The following is a 9,323-nucleotide window of genomic DNA, read 5'->3' as shown; positions in this document are numbered from 1 at the left end:
TCGATCTTATCCAATTTATTTATTAAATGTCTCACCAATCCATGTTAATCCCAAGCGGGACCCTCCATGGATTAGTGGTTTTCGTAGTAAAAGGGTTCGTGGAGTCGCCACCAATGTTTTACTCAAAACATTGGAAAAAGGGATAAGGCAATTGATTTTATAAATCAACTTTGGCCATTACAACCAGAGTTGGGTAAGGGAGTCGGTTACGCGTGGGGAAGGTGTTAGCACCCCACAGCGCCCCTTTCGGGTTCCCTATGACAGATTATTTCTAAAATAACAGTGTAAAATTACTAAATTACCCCTATTTATTCTAAGCAATTATAAATTAACTATCTACATGATGACAGTTTAAATATGCACACAGAAAGCAGTAAAAGGAAGGATTTAAGAAGAAACCTCTTGAAGCGTGCTTTTATATATTGAGTAAAACTGGGAAGCTTTTTGGCGTTCCCTCGCTCTACAAGCTCGCTCGCTCCTTCCTAAAAACTTTTAACTATGGAAATCCGGAGGATTTCCCTTCGACTAGGTTCGATCCTCAAGCAAAATGGCTCGGGGCTCAAGAACTTCATCGGATCAACTCTCCGAGTGATTTCTAGGGCAGAACACTGCTCAAAAACCCCAGAATACTCAAGGAGAGGGTTAAAACTATGTGTGAAAGTGTGGAATGACGTCCAATTGACGTCATATTTATAGGGAATAGGCGCAATACGGTCTACAGAATCAATACGGCCGTATTGAAATTTTTGAACTTCAATACGGTCGTATTGAAGTTCAATACGGCCGTATTGAAATTCAGAAATTTCAATGCGCCCGTATTGAGTTCACTGCGGCTGTATTGAAGCTTCAATACGGCCGTATTGATTTCAGTACGGCCGTATTGAAGTTTCAGAAACTTCAATACGCCGTATTGAGTTTGCTGCGGCCGTGTTGAAGCTTCAATACGGCCGTATTAAGTGTAGTACGGCCGTATTGGGCTTCATTCACTCCACTTCCTTATTTTAAGCTACTCTAAGACCTCTAAATCTACAGATAGCCATCCTATGGTCTTCTAGGAGTCCTTCTGGCTGACTTTTCCTTCGATCTTTGAGGGTCTTCGAGTTTTATTTCCGACCCGGACAATTTTAGGGGTTTACAGCTGCCCCCCCTTTACTTAGTCGGACGGCCTTTTGGTGTACCGGCTGACAAGTAAAGGAGTTGACCCAATTGTCCGGGTGATGCGCCGACCTTCTGACTTGTAGCGTCTTCCGGTGGAAAATTGTCGAGTAGCCTCTCCAGGTTTTGCTTTGCTTGCTGCCCAAGCTGGAAGCTGTGAGTACCGCTTCTCTAGGCTTAGCTTCACTCTTTGTTCGAGCCGGAAGCTAAGTACCCTTGTGACAACGGTAGCAGTGTGAGTTTCGCCTCTCCAGGCTTAGTCTCGCTCTTTGTTCGAGCCGGAAACTAAGCACCTTTGTGACGACGGTGAGCAGTGTGAGTTTCGCCTCTCCAGGCTTAGTCTCGCTCTTTGTTCGAGCCGGAAACTAAGCACCTTTGTGACGACGGTGAGCAGTGTGAGTTTCGCCTCTCCAGGCTTTGTCTCGCTTGCTGCCCAAGCTGGAAGCTGTGAGTACCGCCTCTCCAGGCTTAGCTTCACTCTTTGTTCGAGCCGGAAGCTAAGTACCCTTGTGACAACGGTAAGCAGTGAGTACCTCCTTTCCAGAGATAGCTTCGCTCATTGCTCGAGCCGGAAGCTGCATACCTCCGTGTTTGTGACGACGGGGTAGCGTGAATATCTCCTTTTCAGGGATTTGTGATGATTTTGTCTCCACAGTCCACGATGCTGCTTCGACGGTTGTTTTTCGATTTTTGTGCCACTGAGGGCTGGATAACGCAGGGATCCGTCTAGGGGATGTGCAGTTACTCATAGGTTCTTGTGTCCCAACTTTCCATTACGTAGTTGGTGCCCACTGGGGAATTTCTGATTCCTTTGGGGTGCAGACACAAAGATGCTCTTTCTGATGTGAGCGGTGCCTTATGATTGGCTGACGTCCTTTCGACGTTGGTGGAGTATCCCGGTTATCCTTGTTCGGGTGTCTCTTTTGGTTTTCTGATTTTGCTGCCTCTGTGTAGGCTGTTATCCACTGGGGGATTTTGTCATTGATTTTGATTAGCCTCTTCTGTTAGGCATATCACCTTGATGTTCAATGATTGGCTGAGAGCCAGATTCCACTTGGGGAATGGTTATTGATGTTTTTTTGATTTTTCTCCTTTTGCAGGGATGCCTCTGAGTAGGCGATTGGGGAATGAGGGATCTTATGTATCCCAGAGTATTATTTAGGAAGCCTCTACAGGCTTAGCCTCACTCGACACTTGAGTTGGAGAGCTATCTTCACTGAGGAAGTGTTAAGTCCTTTGACTTGTATATACTGTTTGGATGATCGCACTTCCATTGGGGATTGCGTCGATTTTGCTTTGATAGCTCTCGCTGGGGATTTTTCCGTGAGCTTGAGCTGAGGTTCCCTCTGGGGAGTATTATTTCTGCGAGCCTCTCCAGGCTCAGTTATTCTGCATATTGTGGAGGATGTGGAGTATTATTTTGGTAAGCCTCTCCAGGCTTAGTTATTCGGTACAAGCTGTTTGTTGGATTTTCTATATCCTTGCCTTTTTTCATTTTCGGCTTTTTCTGTATTTTGCCTTTTCTTCTGATTTGGCTTTTTCTGTATTTTGCCTTTTTTATGTTTTTGGCTTTTGCTGTACAGAAATTAAAAGTGCTAAAGAAATTAAATTCAGTTATTATGAGAGAGTATTATTTCGGCAAGCCTCTCCAGGCTCAGTTTTTTTGTAGGAGTATTGTTTCGGCAAGCCTCTCCAGGCTCAATTATTCTGAGAGAGTATTGTTTCGGCAAGCCTCTCCAGGCTCAGTTATTTTGAGAGTATTCTTTCGGCAAGCCTCTCCAGGCTCAGTTATTCTGTATGATGCTGTTGATTTTCTGAATCTTTGCATTTTGCTTGCTGCTGTCATACACAAGCAATTTTCTATTTTTCTATTTTATGCGGTTGCCTCATGATAAGGTCTTTGAATGTGCGACTAATGTGTGTGTGATGCACAAATGCAATACAATTTTTTTTTTTTTTTTTTTTTTTAACCTCTTTTTTTTTTTTTTTTTTTTTTTTTTTAAGATATAAACAGAGAATAAGTGATCTTCTAGTACACCTATCATCTGTATGCATGTATGCAAATGAGATGCACCTAATTCTATTTGATTCAGTTTTTCAAAAGAATTAATCGATGCGTTCTTTGTTTGGATCTTGCCATTCCTCCAGACAGACTGTGCTTTGCCGATTTCTGTAACCGAGGAACGATGCGTATTTGATTTTTGGTGTTATCAACCAAATGATTCTCCCTTCCTTTAGAAGATGTGTCAACCCTCCTATTGACCACTATATCTCCATGTTTCCACTAGATTATTCAAAAATCGTTGGGGACAAGAGAGAAAAGAAGGAAAGGATATATTTTCAAAAGTTTGTGTTTTAGAGGGGATTATTTTATTTTTGAAAAATGGATTTTGTAAGAATGGCGGGCCAATGGTAGGCTTAAGTGTTTAGGCTTGTTCGATTAAACACTTATGAAGTTAAGCACATCTTTGTTATTAATGATTGTGCTTTGACAACTTGGATAGCTTTTCTTGAGCCCCTTTGTTGAATTCAATTGATGGTACCATCATGGATTTATTTTTATTCTTTTTTTTTTGACGGCCCTAACTTTTGCCTAAAACACCCATTTGTGATGTCTTAGCGGGCTTTTGTTTTTGTTCATTATTTTGTAACCCTAATTTTTGCCTAGGTCACCCTTTTGTGGGATTCCTAGCGGGTCTTTTGCTCTTATTTTTGTGCAGCCCCCTTTTTGGGTTTCCTGCCGAGCTTTTTGTTTTTAGGATTTTTGTCCTGAATGGATTTCTTTTATCCATGACGGCACTTATTGAGGCCAAGAAAAGGTGCTCCAAGTCGTTATGCACATTTCCACATAAAAATGATGCGGGTTTATTATTATCAAGATGATTTTAACCTCATTCATGTTTATTCAAACAGGGTTAAATAACGTGGTTTAGATTTTTATTGCGAGCAAGAAAAGAAGCAATAAAGAAATAATGAAGAATGATTTTATTATAATCATAATGGAAACATGTGCCCTATCGAGGCTCGGGGGTCGGGCTGTCCCCGAGGAGTGATCTCTAATAGTCACTGAATTTACACATCCCTATTAGAAGGAAAAGGACACTTGATGACGACAGCTGGCCTTGACGTTTGTGAACCAGCCTTCCTAAAGATCTGGCTTAAAGAACGTCGAGAAGGATCTTGATTCCTCTTCGTTCTTTGATCTTTAACAGGGTTGTATCCTAACCCTTGTTTCCCCGGATTGTCCTTGATAATGGGTAGCTCCGGGATTCCTTGGGAGTACTTGCCCAATCCTTGTCCTGGTAAGTACCCGTTCTTTGTGAGCATATGAGCTACCTTCATCATTTCTCGAGGAAACGTTTCAACATTGGCAATTTCCAATGCTTGGAAGGCGGTTTCCAAAGCTTCCTCTGCTGCATCCACATAAGGTATGTTGGATGGCTTGCTGATGAGTATGTCATCTTCAGCTTGTACAGTCACCAGTTTGTCATCCACTATGAACTTGACTTTCTGGTGGAGCGTAGAGGGTACAGCTTTCGCATCATGAATCCAAGGTCGGCCGAGGAGACAGCTGTATGCAGGAGTAATATCCATCACTTGAAATTCGACGTTGAAGATGGTGGGTCCAATTTGGATTGGAAGATTGACTTCTCCCACCACTTCTCTTTTAGAGCCGTCGAAAGCTCGAACGATCATGTTGCTTGGGCGCATTTGGACTCCCTTGATTGCCACTTGATCAAGAGTTCTTTTGGGCATCACATTCAAGGAAGATCCGTTATCCACCAAGACTTTCGCGATGTGATACTCCTTGCACTTTACAGAGATGTGCAGGGGCTTGTTGTGATTAGGTCCCTCGGCGGGGATCTCTTCATCGGTGAAAGTGAGGTGATCATTAGCCGTGATGTGGCTAACAATTCCCTCAAACTTGTCTTGGGAGATGGTATGCGACACGTATGCTTCGTTCAAGACCTTCAACAGAGCTTGCCGATGCGGTTCGGAGCTTAGGATCAACGACAACAAAGTGATCTTTGCTGGTGTCTTGTGAAGTTGATCCACAATGGAGTACTCGCTCTGTCTGATGAATTTTAACAGCTCATCAGTCTCCTCCTCGGATTCTTTTTCCTCGGTTTTATCTTTTCCTTTTTCTTTATTCTTGGGAGCTTTATCATGAAGATCTTCGGGAGTGTAGATCCTACCACTCCTAGTCATGCCCCCAAGTCCAGCGATATTGGAGATATCACTGTCGGCAGAAGTATGGATGTCGTATATCCATGGCACAGCCTTATTCGATTCGTAAGGAAAAGGTCTTGGAGCGACAATCCTTAACGGCGTGGGACCTTCCCCTTTTTCTGTCTTGATTACCAACAACGGCGTCGTCGTGTGTTCGCTTTGCGCAGTTGTTGGTTTGCATTTTATCACAAATGGCGTGCGATCCATTCTGAACATACGCATCGATTAATTCTTTCTTTTTATTAATCTTTATTATTAATTACTAGGAGAGATAAATGCAAAATGAATGACTAATGAGATGCAAAGGCAATAAATCTCAAAAATACGATTTTATTCATTAAAGAAAGTGTACAACTTTTATACAATGCTTTGAAGCAATTTTTTACAATAAGAGAAAAGCCGGTAAAAACCCACAGGCGGGTTCATATTTCTTTGCCATTCATCTTCGGCTTCCTCGACATGACGACCCATTGCTTCAATCTGCGTATGGACCGCTTGGCTCATATCGTCACTGATTTTCTGAGCCTCCTTCGCTTTCTGAGTATAGTAGTTGATCATGGCCTGTAGCTCATTAAGCTCGTCTTCGGCTCGATCCTTCTCCTCTTGGAGTTTGGCCATTTGTGCCAATCCTTCCCTTTCTTTTCTGCGAAAATCGGAAAGGTTTGCGGCTTGTCGTTGAGCGACTTCCCGCCATTGCTGTGCGTCGGATCGAGTCAGAAACAAATCATCTTGCATGTCCTTGATCAACTGTGCCTGCTTTGCATGCTCGGCTTCAAGGCGTGCTATCTTCTCATTGACTTCTTGGAGTTGACTACTCGGTTCAACCTTTGGCATTTTGGATGCCCGAGTAGTCTCCTCGTTGAGGTTAGCACACTCATCCTTGAGCCGCTCTATCTCATGGTCCTTCTTCTTGCATTGCCTTTGAAGACCATCAATGGTGAAACTGGATTCTTCGTTTTTCTCTTCAAGAACTCTCATCTGAGCTCCCATGATTTCCAGTTTCTTGGTCAAGGCGTCGACCTGTTCTTGCAACACCCTCCTTGTAGTCGTGGTTGCACAAGAGGTGGATGGTTGTGACACCCCCCTCTCATTCCTCCATTTCTCGTAGTCAATGGAAACGGACACCCGAGGCTTTTCAAGCTCGAGATCTCCCTCATAGGTTGGTCTCTCCCACGCTCTTATAACAGCGTGCATATCTCTCTGATGCTCGGGATCGAAAGAGAAACACAACCCTCCCAGCTCCTCTATGGTAGGAACGATTTGGGTCCTCATTAGTTGCCTCATAACCAATTTAGGTGAGTAGGTTATGCAACCTCTGAGGCCCATCAACGGTATGCTCGAATAACTGCCGCATCTTGTCAATACATGGCTCGGACAGAACCAAGGGCAAACCCACGTGAAGTGCTCGATACTCCACTGTTCCATCTCATCCTTCCATTCGGAAGCATATCGGCGGCAGACGGGGATCTTTGAGAAGCTTCTCAACGGATCGGGCAAGGTCCCCATGTGACTAGAGGCGTAGAAATGTGTGATGCCCCACACATATAACAAGGAGGTGCAGCATCGGATGATCTTCCCTTGCTTCTGTTGAGATAGATGAACAGATAGCAAGGTGTCGGCAAGAATAGCGGGCACGGGACTCTTCATATGCACGTCCCAAGCAAAGAAAGCGTCCATCGCAGCATGGTCCACTGTGTTAGCGTGAAAGGGGAATAGGATCATCCCAAACACGGCTAACGCAAGAGTCTTGTTGAAAGCTAACCAATCTCCCTCACCAGCCAAGGAAGAAAGGTGGTCTTCGATCATAGCAAGCTTCCAACCCTTGATACTGCCGTTCCCTACTAAGGCAGCTGATCGTAGTGGTAGTTTGACCTGAGTGGCTATTCTCTCTACGGCCACATAGTTCCCCTGAAAAAGGTAGACCCCAGCTGATTTAGGCCACCGTAACATGAGCTCGTACTCCTCTAGAGTAGGAACCAGGTCAAACTGGGGGAACTCAAAACAGTGCAGATCGGGACTCCAGAAGTGAACCAATGCCCTCAGAAAAGCTGGATCCACACAAATCCTCATCAAATCGAGAACTCGCCCATAAGATTTCTCAAACTCGACGCGAGCCTCTCTTGACATCAAGGTACAGAGGTGATCCAACCTCTCAGCACGGTATAATAGGAAGTCCACTTTCTTTAATGGCCTTTGCACCTCCCTAGACCTCTCCATAATCTACAATACAATGCATGATATGAGATGATGGCGATGAATATGCATGCATAGTGTTTATTCGACTAAGCATTATCATGTTTTTCGGGATATTCCTAAGATGATGCATGATATTGCTTGGTTTGGATAAATACGTATTTTTTTCTTTTTGAGTATTTTGTATTTTTTGTATATTTTGGGTGAAAAGGGAAACTACCTATATGAATGCAATAGAGGCAGATGTTAACACCATGTACTAGAAAATCTTTATTTCTATTTATTCTTATTTTTTATTGTAAACAAGAATGTTGTATGTTTAAAAGGTGCAAATGTATGCTCATACAATGTCACATAAAAAATGCACACACAATTCACTCATCCACGAACAGTCACGAGCGAATCACGAGGTAGGGGTATCCTGCAGAAATGGTGCATATTCAAGGTAGGTTCTAACTGTTCTCACCAGTCCAAGGCCCCCAAGGTGCCCCCATTATAGGGACCCAATTCCTCTCATCGTAGGTCGATGGAAAGCTCCAACGCACCGTCGGACTCAAGTTCATGGTTATCACCTTGAGTGATGTTTTCCGACAACGGTCTACGGGCACCTACAGACCCATTCGACAACCGGCCGTACTAACATCCACTCCCTATGGTTAATCACTCATGCCCCCGGGTATAGAGGGAACTGTTGTGTGCAAAGGTTTGTGTACAGTTTGTATTTCAAACAATTGCGGAATTTTAAACATACAACAGTTATTTAAAGCCATATAATAAAACATATTATAATACAAGCAAGGGGTAATGAAGTAATTTTAACTATTATTTGTTAAAATAATCTGTCACTAAATGGGACTGACTCTCGAAGCTTCCCCAGTGGAGTCGCCATCTGTCGCCACCGGCCCAAACGGGCCTCGGCGGTCGCGAAGACGGTCGAGCTCGCTTTTATTTTAGTTTTGAAAATGTATTGGATTATTAGAACGACTTGTTCTCAAACTGAGACCTTGTCGATCTTATCCAATTTATTTATTAAATGTCTCACCAATCCATGTTAATCCCAAGCGGGACCCTCCATGGATTAGTGGTTTTCGTAGTAAAAGGGTTCGTGGAGTCGCCACCAATGTTTTACTCAAAACATTGGAAAAAGGGATAAGGCAATTGATTTTATAAATCAACTTTGGCCATTACAACCAGAGTTGGGTAAGGGAGTCGGTTACGCGTGGGGAAGGTGTTAGCACCCCACAGCGCCTCTTTCGGGTTCCCTATGACAGATTATTTCTAAAATAACAGTGTAAAATTACTAAATTACCCCTATTTATTCTAAGCAATTATAAATTAACTATCTACATGATGACAGTTTAAATATGCACACAGAAAGCAGTAAAAGGAAGGATTTAAGAAGAAACCTCTTGAAGCGTGCTTTTATATATTGAGTAAAACTGGGAAGCTTTTTGGCGTTCCCTCGCTCTACAAGCTCGCTCGCTCCTTCCTAAAAACTTTTAACTATGGAAATCCAGAGGATTTCCCTTCGACTAGGTTCGATCCTCAAGCAAAATGGCTCGGGGCTCAAGAACTTCGTCGGATCAACTCTCCGAGTGATTTCTAGGGCAGAACACTGCTCAAAGGAGAGGGTTAAAACTATGTGTGAAAGTGTGGAATGACGTCCAATTGACGTCATATTTATAGGGAATAGGCGCAATACGGTCTACAGAATCAATACGGCCGTATTGAAATTTTTGAACTTC

Source organism: Cajanus cajan, chromosome 1, assembly GCF_000230855.2.
Source record: "Cajanus cajan strain Asha chromosome 1, NIPB_CcT2T_4, whole genome shotgun sequence".
Lineage (NCBI taxonomy): Eukaryota > Viridiplantae > Streptophyta > Magnoliopsida > Fabales > Fabaceae > Cajanus > Cajanus cajan.
The sequence above is the reverse complement of the archived record's forward strand: the minus strand, read 5'-3'. Positions refer to the sequence as shown.